We start from the raw sequence: 16462 nt of genomic DNA, 5'->3' as shown, positions 1-16462 counted from the left end.
TACAACTCTTTTGATCCCTTGGCCAAATTTGATCGAATTTGCTCATTATGTAATGATAATGGACACAATGAACAAAATTTCCCCCTCAAAAGAAGAAAAGCAAAAAATGAGAATCCCAACACAGATAAATGTGGCCTAGCTCTATGTGCTCCCAGTGATGAAAATCGTTGGTCTGTGGATAGTGGGTACTCCAGACACATGACACGGGACAATAAGAAGTTTGTCTCATTGAACAAAAAGGAAGGAAATGTATCCTTTGGAAGTGGATCTGCTCAAATTGCTGGAAAAGTAACTCTTACCCTTATTAATGGAAAAGGAAAAGCTCAAAATGCTTTGCTAGTAAATGGACTCAAACACAATCTCCTGAGTGTTAGCCAAATCTATGATCAAGGACATAAAGTTGTCTTTAGCACTAAACACTGTGAAATAAGGAACTCTTCCTCGGGGGAACTTGTGGCGAAAGGGGTTAGAACACCAGACAACATCTACATTCTAAACAAAATTCAAGAAGATAAATGTTACTTAAGTCAAACAGATGAAATTTGCCTGTGGCACAAGCGACTTGGAAATGCAAGCTTCAATAACTTGATCAATATCAGCAAGATTAATGCAGTACGAGACATCCCAAAGTTATTCAAGCCAAATCAAGGAGTATGTGGTCCATGTCAACATGGAAAGCAAACTAGAACCAACCACAAGACCAAAGAGTTTTCTACATCAAAGCCTTTGGAGATCATCCATGCTGGTTTATGTGGACCAACTAGAACTCCGACACTCCAAGGAGAAAGGTACTTTGCTATATTTGTTGATGACTACACTAGAATCATGTGGGTATATTTCATAAAATATAAATCCAAAGCATTTGAGTGTTTTAAGAATCTTAAAGCTCTTGTAGAAAATGAAAAGGACTCTAAGATTAAGTGTCTCATAACAGACAAAGGGGGAGAATTCACATCAAAAGAATTTGATGAATTCTGTAAAGAAAATGGAATCGAAAGAGAACTCTCGACTGCTAGAACACCCAAGCAAAATGGGGTAGTTGAAAGAAGAAACCAAAGAGTTCAAGAAATGACAAGAACAATGTTAATAGCCGCTGACTTGCAGCGAAAATTCTGGGCAGAAGCAGTCGAGATCGTTGTCTATACCTTGAATCGAACTCAATTAAGACCAAATAATGAGAAGACTCCCTATGCATTATGGAATGGAAGACATGCCTCAGTAAAATACTTCAAGATTTTTGGAAGCAAGTGCTTCATAAAAATCAATGATGGCTCACTAGGGAAATTTGATTCTCGGGTTGATGAAGGGATCTTCCTTGGATATTCTACAAGGAGCAAAGCCTACAAATGCTACAATAACTGACTACGGAAAATAGTGGAAAGCATTGATGTGAAGATTGATGAAGACCTTCCAGAAAAAGAAATTGAAGAACATGAAGTTGACCCTCTCATTGAAGAAGAACTTGAAAAAGAAGAAAAGATCAAGAAAAACCCAAGGAAAAGGAACCATCTCAAACCCCTTCAAAGATGAAGTTTCTCCAAAAATATCATCCAGAAGAGCAGATTATTGGCAATATAGAAGAAGGGATGCAAACCCGAAGAAGAATGACAATACACCAAAGAAAAATGATGTTGCTCTACTATCCATGATAGAACCAGAAACATTTACTCAAGAAACTAAGGATCCTCATTGGGTAAAAGCCATGGAAGAAGAAATGTCTCAAATCGAGAAGAATGAGACATGGGAGCTGGTACCTCGTCCAAAGGATAAGAATATAATTGGAACCAAGTGGGTGTTCAAGAACAAAATGAATGAAGATGGACAAATCATCATAAATAAGGCAAGGCTGGTTTGTAAAGGCTATTCACAAATTGAAGGAATTGACTTTGAAGAAAACTTCGCACCAATAGCTCGTGTGGAAGCTATCAGGATGTTCTTGGCATTCTCTTGCTCAAAAGGATTTAAAATCTATCAAATGGACGTTAAATCAGCGTTTTTGAATGGGGAACTCAAGGAAGAAGTCTACATGGAGGAGCCAGAAGGGTTTAATCTAGTAGAAGGAAAAGACTTTGTTTCTAAGTTGAAAAAGGCATTATATGGGTTGAAACAAGCTCCTAGAGCTTGGTACACAAGATTGGATCACTATCTACAACAACGAGGCTTCAAGAATGGGGTGGAAAGAAGTAATCTCTACATAAAGATGGATGAGGATAAGTTACTAGTGACACTTGTCTATGTTGATGATCTGATTTTTGCTAGTAATAATGATGAAATGAGCCATGAGTTTGCTCAAAATATGTCAAAAGAGTTCAAGATGCCGATGATAGGAAAGTTATCTTACTTCCTTGGATTACAAGTATCTCAAACCACGGTAGGCAAGTTCATATCTCAAGCCAAATATCTTAACGACATGCTTAAAAGATATGGAATGGAAGACTACGCACCCATGAGCACACCTATGACCACAAATTGCAAATTAAGCAAAGATGATGACTCCCCTCCGGTAGATGCAACTCATTACAAATCAACAATTGGAGCCCTTTTATACTTAACAACTACGAGACCCGACATTATGCAAGCAATAGGAATGTGGGAAGGTTTCAATCAGAGCCTAAACAATCCAATTTGATGGCTATAAAAAGAATTCTTAGATACTTGAAAGGAACTCCTGATTTCGGTCTTTAGTACCCTAAGAGCTCAACTCTTACTATGACCGCATACACGAATGCTGATTGGGCCGGACATGTCGATGATCGAAAAAGTACGAGTGAAATGCATTCTTCCTAGGAGACTATCTAGTATCACGGCTCAACAAAAAACAGACTTCCATATCACTATCTACAGCTGAAGCCGAGTATATAGCTGCCGCAAATTATTGTACTCAAATATTATGGATGAAGGAAGCTCCGAAAGATGTCAACATAGGTACAAGTCAACCAATCACCATCTATTGTGATAACACAAGTGTTATCAGCCTCAACAAAAATCCAGTGACGCACTCAAAGACCAAACATATACCAATCAAGTATCATTTCCTTCGTGAACAAGTAGTTGAACAAAACATCATCTTGGAATATATCAATACTAAGGAGCAGATAGTTGATATTTTCACAAAACCTCTTCTTCGAGAAGCATTTGAACATCTTCATCAAAATATGGGGGTTATTTCTTTAGCATCACTTTAAGTTGATTCATAAAGATGTTGCATGACAGGGGGACCAATTCGATAGGGAGAGTCCTTGTGCATTCCTTTGCCTTTGATGTCAAAGGGGGAGAGAAGAAGAATATTGCCATCAATAACAAAGGGGGAGATTGTTGATCTAGATTGTCATTGATGTCAATATGGAAATATTCTAGATATGAAGCCAAGGAGAAGCATAGCAGATCCGTGAAGAAACTAGAGCAAGAAGCCAAGGAGCAAAGCCACAGGAAAGCCAAGGAACGAAGCCATAGGAAAGCCAAGCCATGAGTGAGAGTCTATTACAAACTGTTATTTTTAAAATATTGCATATGCTCAAGAGCAAGAGCCATATCAGAGATATCACATGAAATATCAAAAAGAGCCAACAAGAACAACAGTTGCACTCGGGAAGTCTCGCAAAGAGGAAGAATTCATCAGAAGGAGAAAAGAGGAACATGCAGCAAGGAAAGCGCCAACAGGAACAACAACTATCGGAAGAACGGGGGTACGAAAGTATGACTCAAGTCCCTCACTTGTGAAGTCCCACAAGTCGTCGTTTGTGATAAGGTGCAGACCCGATCGCTCCATTATAAACCGCCCTATTGTAATATCGCATCTACATGGACCCGTTATATTATTGTGGACCCGTTACACCATTACAACATGATTCAATGTTATATCGCATCCGCATTGGAAGTCATGTATTAAAAAGGAATGCCACTTGAAATCTGTGATTGCAATGTATATATATATATACGGACCCACAGGACCATTACAATATGCTGTAATACAACATCGCATCCGCCACATCACAAGTTTTTAAAAATCTATTGTCACATTAAAACCCCGATTGCAATATAAGTATGTGGACCCGCTGCACCATTATAATACGTCCTAAAGAAATATCACATCCATCGCATATCGCAAGTCTTGAAGAGATGTAACAACGGAAAATCGCCGATTGCGATAAGGTTATGGACCCAGTGGGTTTATTAACTACTGCTTAAGATCGCATCGCATCCGCTCCATCGGCAGTGGCGGAATCATTGTGTTATGTGCAAACCTCCGAAAAACTGTGATTGTGATTAAGGTGATGATGTGGCTGGTGGGACCACCCATTATATGTTTTGTTTTAACTATGTTGATATATGAAGATTGATGATGTTGATATTGGAGGACAGAGTATGTTATGGGCACGACTTGTAAAAAACCTCCAGAAGCTGCGATTGTGATTAAAGGAATGACATGGCACATGGGATCTCCAATATGGGCATAACCTCTCTTGTAATGTGATTTTCGTGAACAATTAATGTTTATTGTATGAATATTAAAAAAGGCCTCTCTTCCGAATGAACGTGTCCTTTGAATATGGGTGAATTCAAAGAGATAGAGGAAGCCGAAGAGCGAGCGCAGAGGAAGCCGAAAGATCAAGTGAGCGAAAAGGAAGCCAAAGGTCAGGAGTATCAGGCATATATAACAGAGAACAAGGAAAGTTTATTGGTTGGTGAAACTGTAAGAAACAAAGGAAGCCGAAGGTCTAGCAGACGTGGAAGAAGCAGGAGGATAGAAGTAAGTCATAGGTCCAGTAGGGTTGGGAGCAGAGAATTACTACCAAACAGATCCAGACAATTTACAGCAGAGGGTTGGAGCCCTTGGGGTTGGTGCCTCAGAACTGGAAGGATTGGTGTCTTGGGAGTTGGTGCTCCTAAATCCAAGGTTGGTGCCTTGACAAGACAGGGTTGGTGCTCTAGAGGTTGGAGCCTCACAAAAAGTCCAAGTTGGTGCTTGGCAACTGATTGAAGCTATATATACATTGTACTTGATTTATTGCAAAGATTATATTATTGGTGCTTGGCAATTGATTGAAGCTATATATACATTATAATTGATTTATTGCAAAGATTATATGAATAAAAGCATTCATTCCTGTTATTTATTTCTATGTTCTAAATATAAATAATTTAACCAAAAAAAATAAAAATTGAAAAGAAACAGTGATTCACCCCCCCCCCCCAGTATTTCCAACAGACTGTTGTGATCTGACATCACTTTGAATCAGTTGCCCATTAAATACTGTCTGAATTTGGCCAATGCACGCATCACTACCAACTTCTCCTTTTCATACACAGAGTACAACCGCTCGTGAGGTTGCAATTTCCTACTCTCAAACGCAATAGGATGCCTCGCTGTGTCAAAATGGCCCCAACCCCTTCACCGGACAGATCGCACTCCAGCACAAATGGCTGCGTGAAATTCGGCGAGGCTAAGACCGGACAGTTGCTCATGACCCTCTTGAGGCATGTGAAGGCCTCCTTTGCCACTTGCGTCCACTCAAAAGTTCCCCTCTTTGTCAAATCCATAAGAGGTGTTGCATGCTGTGAGAAATCCCTCACAAATCTCCACTAATACGTACAAATGCCCAGGAAACCCCTCAGCTCTGTCACGTTCATGGGTGTGGGCTAATCCATAATTGCCCGAATCTTCTCCTAGTGGACCTTCACTCCATCCTCCCCAAACACATGCCCTAGGTACAACATCTCTGTTAGCCCAAACTCACATTTGGACAACTTCACATACAACTGTTGCTCCTCAAGTATGCGAATCACCTCCTCCAAATGTTGAAGATGCTCCTCCCATGTTCTGCTGTAAATGAGTATGTCATCAAAGAAAACTAAGACAAAGCGTCTCAGCTGTCTACGGAACATGTGATTGATATAGGACTGGAATGTGGTTGGAGCATTGGTTAGCCCAAAGGGCATCACTAAGAACTCAAAGTGTCCATAATGGTAGCGAAAAGTAGTCTTTGGAATATCCTGCTCCCTCATGTGAATATGGTGGTACCCCAAACGCATATCTATCTTACAAAAGTATTTAGCTCCCCTAAGCTCATCTGTCAACTCATCTATGCGTGGAATGGGGTATCTATTTTTCAAGGTCTTCTTATTGAGAGCTCGGTAGTCTATGCACATGCGCAACATCCCATCTTTCTTCTTCACCAGCACTATAGAAGAAGCAAATGGGCTCGAAGCTAGGCCTGATGTGTCCCAATCTCAACAAATCCTGAATGGCCTGCTCTATCTCATCCTTATAGGTCTTCGGGTGCCTATAAGGGGTGGTGATGACTACGTTCACCCTCTCCTCCAGCTCAATGGTGTACTCAAATCCACGGTCTAGCCGTCTACCTAGTAGAACATCCCGGAAAACCCCCTGGATGCCCCTACGCTCCACCATTTGGGCATCAATGAAATTGTGGGTGGCCCCACTCTCAACCAAGACATACACACACTAGCCCTACAAAGTCCCACTGATCCTGAGTGTCAAATACTTTGGCACAACCCGAGTGAAGCAAGGACTCCCCCGGTTGGGGCAAACAACCCCCGTCTAGGTGGTGGTGGTGGTGGCGCCCTCCTGATGATGGTCCTCCCTCATCTCTCAGCTCCTCTACTGCCTTGGCCTCCTCCTCCTCAGGCTCGCTATCTGAGAACACCTCAATGAAATGGGCTTTTCCCTTGGTGCACTTGTGCCCCGATGCCCAAGGCTCCTGGCATGTGAAACACAACCTCCTCCTCCTGAGGTCCCTCCGGGTGTCATCATCCAACTGGCTATGTCCTCCATCTCTCTATGGTGGCCTCGTATCTATTTTCCCCTATGGGGTTGTGGGTCTCGTGGGAACAAAGGCCCGGTTCTTGGGCACTGCCTCGATCATGTCCCAAGTCCTAGAAATAACATCCTGTAGTGTTGTGGGCTTGTAAGCCCTCACCCATCAACGCAGAGGCTCAGCAAGCTCCTCTACTAACAACATGATCAGTCGTGCCTCCAAAATATTTGTCACCATCAATGTGAGTCTCTGGAACTCTGTAATATAGACCTCTGCGTTGCCAGTCTATCTCAAGTGGGCCAGCGCTCTGAAGTGTAGCTCCAAGTCCTTCCTCTCAAATCTCTCCAACAATCTCTTGGTGAACTCTGTATAAGTGGTGATGCAAAGGTGCCCCAATGTGATCAATCTGTGGTAACACCACTCCTGTGCATCGCCTTCCAAGTGAAGGGTGGCGAAACGTGTGGCATCAACTTCCCTCATGGGATTCAAGTGAAAATATATATCAAGTTTTTGGATCCATGCCCTAGCTAAGCTCTTCATTGACCCATCGAAATTTGGAAGTGTAATCTTCCCTAATAGCTTTTGCACATCTTTGTTGGATGCTCCTCCCATATAGTGGCCTCCGGCCCCAGTAGTGTGCCTCTCCTTGAGGTGGATGTACTCTCCAAAGGACATCACCCTCTTGATCTGGCCATCCAACCCATCATACTCATCAATGCTTGATGCAACAACATGTACCATGTCCATAACGGGGTCCGGCTCTCCCTCTAGCACAGCCTCCTCCATGAAATGAGGCATTGTGGGGCGGCCAGCTTGCCCACGTTGTGGGGTGTGTGGAAGTTGATAGGTACGGCTGCCTCCTCCCGCTCTGGAACCCCCATCACCTTGAGATTCTTCCTTCGGTCTTCCACCCATTTGCAGGCCCATCACCTATTGCATCATGTCCATCATCAGTTGCCCTTGCCTCATCATCTATTGGTTTGTCCTTAGCAGCTCTTCTAAGACCTAGTCCATGTTTCTCTGCCTAGGCTACTCATTCTCTTCTTGGTTCTCCATCCTGCCTCTGATATTTTCCACTTCAATGTCTGAAAATGGGTCTGGCCCCTCTTCTCTACCTTGACCCCTGCCTTTGCCTCTACCACGACCTCTCTAGAAAACAAGTCCTTGGTATCTCGGTGGCATCACCTGCTCTTGTTCCCCACCTTGGCCAAGAACATGCTCTGATACCACTGTAATATTCCTAAAGGAAGAATTACAGTGATAACAAAGACATACAATAAAATTCACAATAAATTTTTATTCAGTAATGAACAAATGAATAAAAATTTCTCATCAAACACCCAACTGGCTCATTTTTCATTAAACAAATATGTTGGAGTACAATAGAAGTTAGATGAGGTGCACCTGAGCTTGCATAAGGCAAGCTACAATCCTTAGGTGATCAATACAATAGTGCCCAGCTACTGTGAATTCTTTGCTCCTCAAAGGACCATCCCTTCAAATATGCACTGCTAGCTGACTTCAAGCTCTGATTTACCCCCTCAAAACAACTTAGAAATTTCTGCAACTTTGGAGATGTACTCCTCTCCAAAAACCCAGAAAAACCTAAAAAGGGTTTTCCCTGGTTTTGATCCACCAATTTCGACCCCTTGGGGATTGGCCTTCCTCCAATACTGGAAAACGATGCCTACAACTAGAACTATTGTAACTCACTGTCAAAATGTCAAGAAACCTCCCAAATTAGCGTCCCAACAATTTCCCCACAACCCAGCTCCTCAATCCTCCGGTTAAGCTTCCCTCCAAATGACCCCCACTAGTGACTACGTAGTTCTTAGTGAGGATGACATAGTCCCTTCGACCAGCAACTAGACCTAAGTATTTGGCTTGCCTTCCTGCTGCAAATTCTCCTTTCTGAAGTGAAAATTCGATGAGAACACCTCCAACAACCTTCACATTGAAATTCCCTGGCTTTATTGCTCCACCAACACGCAATCTTTCCCACTGCATCCCTGCTACTCCCAAACTACATCCTTGCTAGTCAAGGCAGTGTACTCCTCTACTGGGTGATCTTTCTCTCTGTCTCCAATGGCAAAGAAAGCCCTCCTAGGGTGGCACTCGAAGTCTACCGAAGAGAGGGATGAGCTTCACTCCTTGGGAAGCTCTTGTGCTGAACAACACTTGTAGCTTAGCTAAACAGCCAAAGCAATAATGAATTCTCAAATCATCAAAAGGCCCCAAATGTTGCCCACTTCCTTCTATTTATGCTTGCTCCCTTGGGCCCCACATGGTTCCAATCAAATATTTCGATCCTCCACTTAAGAAAATCGAGCTGCCTCCAAGGGGTGCTTATTTTGGGTGGGTGAGTGACCCCCACAATCCACTAAAATGCACATCGACCCCCTTTCTCCTAAGTTCTTCCACCAAAAATGCATTAAGCCAAAAATAACAAAATTGCCAAAAATGGTTTTTCCTTCCCTTGGGAAAACAATTAGGAAGGGACATTACAAGCTCATCAAGAAGGAAGGAAGACTTGAACTTGGATGGTCTTGGTCAAGGGTGATAAGTCTTGGAATTTTCCAATTGAAGTTCTATAAGAAGAGAAAGATTCTGATGGGTTTTCCTCTCAATTGGAGAGGTTTTGGCCCTGGATGATCGCCTATATGTGGTGTCCTATTGCCTCATTGTTTTTTATGATTTGGTAGTTGTTTGACGATAGATAACACTAATAATAATAAAGGAAAGAAGAAGTTAATCTAATAAAGTAAAAATACATCACAAGCAATTACCAAAGTAAGAGAAATCACCTACACTTGTTGCCCCCAAGATTTCTCAACATGGTTTCAAAGCTAAGGTGAGTACATCAAGGAAGGGCAACACAAAGAGGGACACTAGAGGGCTAAACTATAAGAGATCATCTTGGAAACATCAAGAGCATCAATCATCAAGAAGGACTAACCCTCTCATCATATTGAAAGGGAATAATTAAGAGCATTAAAGAAGACCAAAAAGCCCTAGCTCATCCAAAGAAGGGTTCCACACTTGAAGCGTTCTTGGGAATCTCACACATTCTACAATCATTATCACGAGGAAGAAAGAGCGAAGCACTTTTGGGTCTGTTTTTCTAGGCCATATTCTCCACACATGCGAAGTATTAAGACATCCTTCTGCAGCAACAAGTATCGAATTGCAACTACCATCAAGGATCAAGTTCTGTGCCAAGAAAGGTCTCCTTTGGACGCTGAAATAACAAGAAAAGTAAGTCAAGTCAAGCGAAGTAGAAAGGAGGCAAATTTTTCCATCTTCTATCCACATGTGTGAACTTGGGTTATTGGAGAAAAAGCTGAAATCGCAAAACTGCTAAATCAAGTCGAAATTTTGAAGAAGGGCTAAAATTTGAGGGTGTGAAACAAGTTTAACTAGCATTGCCTTGAAGGAAGAAAATCAAGAAAAAACGTTGTCATCATCATCAAGGAATCAATGTGTTCTTTCTTTGAGCCAAGGATCACTTTTGAAGAAAGACATCTTCTATTATCTACATCATCATTAAAATCAAGAAGGAATCAAGTTGAAGGTTTCATCATCTGGGAGTATCTTCAATTGACAAGTAAGTATTTTTATATCTATATTTGAATATGCCAAAATGACTTCATATTTCAAGGAGAGCAACAAATTGGTTGAGTCGTCAAAATTTTCTTAAAGAGGATAGATCTTATCCTCATAGAAAAATGAAGGCGTTGGTCATGTTAAGGGTTTAATTCTCAAACGACCGAAAGAATAAGCTCAAGCTTTACAAGGTGAAGATATCAAAACAAAAAGGAATAGCCTCATACTTTATCAAGGTGTCAAAAATAAGAATACCAACTCCAAGAATTGGGAGAAATAATGTTTAACAAGGAAATGACTACCATACTGCTCAATGCACTACCAGAGGAATGAGGCAACTTCACATCAGGCATCTATGGTAAGAAGGAAGCTACTCCATTCAACGAACTATAGTCATTGTGCAAAATAAAATAAAAAAGGCTGAAGGTAAAAATCGATGTAGGATCAAGCGAGCAAGTTCAAGCATTTGCTTCCATGGCTAGAAGAAAAGGGAAGTTTGGAAACCTTGGTCCTCAGAAAAATAAGAACATGTTTGTTGGAATTTCTAAGTCTAACTGTTAGAAACCCTTCATGTACTTTTCTGATTTATTTATGCCTACTTGTTCTTGATTAGTTAACAAGTTATTTACCATGTAAATACTGAAAATAAATATCAGTACATGCTCAACACATTACAGATCATCAACTGAAGGAAACAAAACGAGAACACAAGTGACACCATTGTTTTTGGACCAATGTCCTCGGAAAAACCCAATGCGGGAAAACTGATGCAGCTATCTGAGGGTTTTATTATTATGCAGTTTCTGAATACAATCTGGGTACCAAAACTGGCTCACCCAGCAGAGAATAATCTCGGCAATGGTACCTCTCTACTCGGACGCAGATATTCTGACTGAAACCCCGGATAAACACTTTGACATCTCCCAGCCCCAATCTGCCCCACAAAAACCCCAGCGTCATTCTCTAGGGACTGTGTCAGCCCTTTCTGGCCCAGCGTCTGCCCAGTGTCACCCTAGCTCGCCTTGCGTCAACCTCTGGAGGCACTGCTTCAACCCTTTGAGCCTCTGCGTCACCCACGCAGGTCCTCTGAGGCACTGCATAGTGCCTGGTTGCCTTTGCGTGAGCCCTGGCTGGCTTTGCGTGAATCTCTAGCTGGATCTGTGTCCCTATAGCCCAACTTCTGCGCTGATCCTCCTGGTACTATCTCTGCCTCTCTGCTTCTATATTCACTGCCCCTTAGATGCAATCTCTGATCACTCTTTCGACTTCCTCAACAAACCCTGCCCCAGAAAATCGAAATCTTGATCAACTTCATGTGTTCTCCAAGTGACCCTCAAGCCTCCTCTTATACTTTTCTCATTGATAATTCAACGGCTGAGATTGAGTCCCTAATCAATGGCTAAGATTAACTTTGGCTTGATCCATGACTTTGGACCCTTCTAACAAAGCTTTATATTAATTCACATTAATATTTTATTTTCCCTAAGTTTAGACTTAGGGACTCCATTAAAAATATTAATTATTTCAATATCTCCCAAACTGTTTAGAATCTACTCAAACCATTTCTGGGTATTGGAGATCTCATGCGCTTTAGCCTCTCCACCAATTTCTGTGCCTAGAGCACATCCGATGCTACCCCAAATCAACATTCCCTCTTAACGAGGACTGTGCTCTAGTAATATTCCTTCGTAAGCATCACCCTGATCATCCAGCATTGGTCCCTGTGCTGATGCTAGGCCTGCTGTCCAACATCCTTTGCACTGTTCCATCATGTATTGCTACCCATGGCCCTGTCACTGCCACTGTTGCATCTGTACGGTAGCTCCCTCTCCATTCTTGCTACTGCCCATGGCCCTGCCATTGCCACTAATGCATCTGCACTGCAACCCCTCTCATCATGCTACATCGTGCTACCTATAGCACTGCCACTACTAAATGTTGCACTACAACTCAGCTACTGAGAAGTAAGTAACTGATCTCCCAACTCTGACATCTCTGTCAGGCTAAAAACACTCCCGATGCTGAGGCTCTCTGTCACTGACAAGTGCTCCCTCTCTGACCTCTACGCTACTGCATCAACTATGTGCATCTCGCACTGCTGCCTCACGCTATCATGGGACTCTTGCACTCTAACTCCCTCTATCGCTCCATCCGCATTTGTCTCTACCGACATCTGCCAGCACTGCTACTCCTCTTCAGGGCTCCCGTAGCCAGGTATAATCCAAGAGGTTGTCATCGCCTATAGTCCGTCTGACTACAGCTTGATGTCTCCCCACTTCCGCTCAAGTGGCATGTGAGCACTAATGGCACAGTCATCATCTGTCTCCACTTCCTTCTCTACCCTTGTTGGCGCTGCCTTGGTCTTGAAAGCCTCTCCTTTGCTCTTCTTCCTCAGACACTAGCTCGCATAATGACCCAGTTCCCCACAATTGAAGCATTTGACCTTGTAGAGGCCCTTCTTCTTCTGTTTCTCCTGCTTTCCATTAGATGCTAGGGCAGCATCCTCCTCTTCCTCCTTCTTGACTCTGATCCCCTTGCCGCTACTTCTCGCCTTGCTTAGCATTTTGATCTCTTCTTGGCGAAGAGCCGCCCACATTTCCTTCCAATCTGGAAGGGTCGCCTTGCCTAATATACTCTGGACAAACACCTCCCAGTCTTCTCAGACTATGTTCAAGGTTGTTCTCACCATCAATTCTTAATCCAGCGTGGCCCCTATGGAAGTCAGCTGATTCCAAATCTCCTTCAATCGACCGAGGAAGGTGTCAATATGTTCTCCCTTTTGCATCTGGTATGACCGCAGCTGATTTTCTAGTAGCATTTTCCTCTGTACGGAAGTATGCTAATACAACTTCTTTAGGGCCTCCCACATCTCATTTGTCGTATTCTTCTCGGCAACATGTGGTACTACATGGTCCTTGACCCCGTCAAGGATGATGCTCTTGGCCCTCGCCATTGCATCCTCATACTTATCGTTATCAGTCGGGTCAACTATTTCTATTATTGTCCTCAAGGCGAAGTGCTTGAGACGATTCCTGTCTAGAATGGATAAGATTTTGGCCTTGCAGACTACGAAGTTTGAGGCTCCGTCTAGTCTATCCTGGTCTCTTACCCCGTTCACTGCCATCTTGTTGCTCCTCTACTTCCCTTTTGGAAGTTCTCGATGTGACTCCCTCTGAGCCTCGATTTCCCTCCTGGAAACCCCTCTGCCAATATCGAGATGCCCCCACTCTGATCCTTAGTGTAGCTTCACTACTGATCTAGATTTCTTAGCTAGAAATCCTCAGTAGCAACTCCCTCCTCCTTGGTCTTGCCCTATTAGGTATTGTTCTGACTACAGTACCCCACCAACTTCACTCTGCAACTTACCCACAGCCTCCTAAGCCCCAGCAAACTGAAGGTTAGAGCTTCTAGGCTCTACGCAATCCCGACACTAGCAAAATCCACACCTCCTAGCCACGAGCATCAATCCTTCTTGACTAAGAAATATGATCGGGCACTACGTAGGTCGAGTTTTCTCCTCTCTGCCACTGCGTTGATCCTCTTCCCAGCCCAAACTTGATGACGCAGGCACTGCGCCACCCCTTCCTTGCTGCTTCTCTGCTAGGAACAGCTTTTGTCACTCGGGACAGTTGTTTTCTATTGCTGCTGCTTTGCTTGGCTGATGTCCTCAATTCTCCTATGATCTGCACCACACTCTGATACCATGTTGGAATTTCTAATTCTAACTGTTAGAAACCCTTCATGTACTTTTCTGATTTATTTATGCCTACTTGTTATTGATTAATTAACAAGTTATTTACCATGTAAATACTGAAAATAAATACCAGTACATGCTCAACACATTACAGATCATCAACTGAAGGAAACAAAACAAGCACACAAGTGACACCAGTTTTTGGACCAATGTCCCTGGGAAAACCCAATGTGGGAAAACTGGTGCAGCGATTTGAGGGTTTTATTATTATGCAGTTTCTAAATACAATATGGGTGCCAAAACCAACTCACCTAACATAGAATAATCTTGACAGTAGTACTTCTCCACTTGGAAGCAGATATTCCGGCTGAAACCCCGGATAAACACTCCAACAACTCCCAACTCCAATTGGCCCCACCAAAACCCTAGTGTCACCCTCTAGGCACTGCGTCAGCGCTTTCTAGCCTAACGTCTGCCCAATGTCACCCTAATTCGCCCTGCGTCAACCTCTGAAGGCACTACGTCAACCCTTAGAGCCTCTGCGTCACCCACGTTGGCTCTCTGAGGCACTACGCAGCACTTGGCTGCCTATGTGTCAACCTTGGCTACCTCTACGTCCCTCCCTCCCAGCTTCTGCGTTGATCCTCCTTGTACTATCTCTGCCTCTCTGCTTCTATATTCACTGCCCCTTAGCTACAATCTTTGATCACTCTTTCGACTTCCTCAGCAAACCCTGCCCCAGAAAATCGAAATCTTGATCAACTTGGTGTGTTCCCCAAGTGGCCCTCAAGCCTCCTCTTATACTTTTCTCATTGAAAATTCCACGGCAGAGATTAAGTCCCTAATCAACGGCTAAGATTAACTCTGGCTTGATCCATGACTTTTGGACCATTTTAACACAATTTTATATTAATTCACATTAATAATTTATTTTCCCTAAGTTTACACTTAGGCACTCCATTAAAAATATTAATTATTTTAATATCTCCCAAACTGTTTAGAATCTGCTCAAACCATTTCTTGGTATTGGTAATCTCGTGTGCTTTAGCCTCTCCACCAATATTAGTGATTAGAGCACATTTGATGCTACCCCAAATCAACAATGTTGAAGGTTCAAATGCTATGGTTGTCATGAATATGGGCACTACAAGAGAGATTACCCAAAGCTCAAGAAAGAAAACAACAAAAGAGGAAGGGAAAAAACCCATATCATTGAAGAAGAAGAAGACGCTGAAAAGAAGAAATTCGAGGACGAAGTAAAAGATCTCTACTATGATTGAGATAGTATTACTCATCTAGTTCTTTTCAAAAAAAAAATTCAAGCTTTCTGTTGAAAAATATAACTATCATGGTGGGAATCATTAGAAGCATGATAGGAAGCATGATGTCAAGAGATGGCATCATAGAAGCATACGATTGAAAGCAAGAGCTCGTGACATCACCATAAAGAAGCTTGAAAGATAGCTGAAAATGTGAAATTTTCAAACAGGAACCCTATTGTAGCCACTAATATTATTTCTCCTGATTGTTAATTAATTAACAATTTACTTGCTATGGAAAATATCGAAATAAATACACTACAACCTTGACAAATAAAAATTCTCCGAAAAAATAAAATTAACACAATTATTTTTGGACAAATGTCCTCGGAGAAAACCCAACTTGGGAAAACCGGTGCAACAGTTGAGGGTTTTATTATCATGTAGCAGTAATTTTGAGTACAACTAGATGTCGAAATCTAGCAATCCTACAGAGAAAAATACTAGCAAAACTCTAGTGAGGAATTTCCTCACCCCATAGGAAAATTCTAACACAACTTTCCTTGAGAAACTCGTCCCTCTAACCCTCTGCACAGCCTGTTTGATGTCAAGCCTCTGACTGGTGTTTGATGAAGTTGTCTTGCCTTTTGCTGGCTATGAAATTTCTTCTCTGGCACTCTGGGACTCCTTCTCGGCTTCTGGAACTGAAGACGTATTTCCCTCTCAGCAAATTGAACTTGCCTTTAGAAGCTATTGCGCAACCCCTTGCGTCAGCTTCTCTGTGGCTCTTCTGCCTCTCTACAAATGCACTCACTAGATCTGGAATACTTCCTCCAGCCTCACTATCTCTGTGCCTCACACACGTCTTCAATCTCTAGCTCTCTCCAACAACTGACTGCTGCTACTCTGGAAATTGATCTGCTAAGAAATCAAATAGCTCAAGTGTATTCTCCATCACCACATCGACCTTCTCTTATAATCCTTTGATGGAGTAACAACGGCCAAGATTAAAACATAATCAATGACTAGGATCATCTCTAGATCGATCCCTGTGAGTTTCTAGATGATTCTCGCCTTGACTTAATTAATACTAATTAATTAACCATATTCCCTAAGTTTAGAATTAG

The sequence above is a fragment of the Pinus tabuliformis genome, chromosome J (genome assembly GCF_031772625.1).
Source record: "Pinus tabuliformis cultivar Carrire ecotype Pingquan chromosome J, CPIR1, whole genome shotgun sequence".
In the NCBI taxonomy this organism is placed as follows: domain Eukaryota; kingdom Viridiplantae; phylum Streptophyta; class Pinopsida; order Pinales; family Pinaceae; genus Pinus; species Pinus tabuliformis.
Note: the sequence above shows the minus strand (reverse complement) of the source record.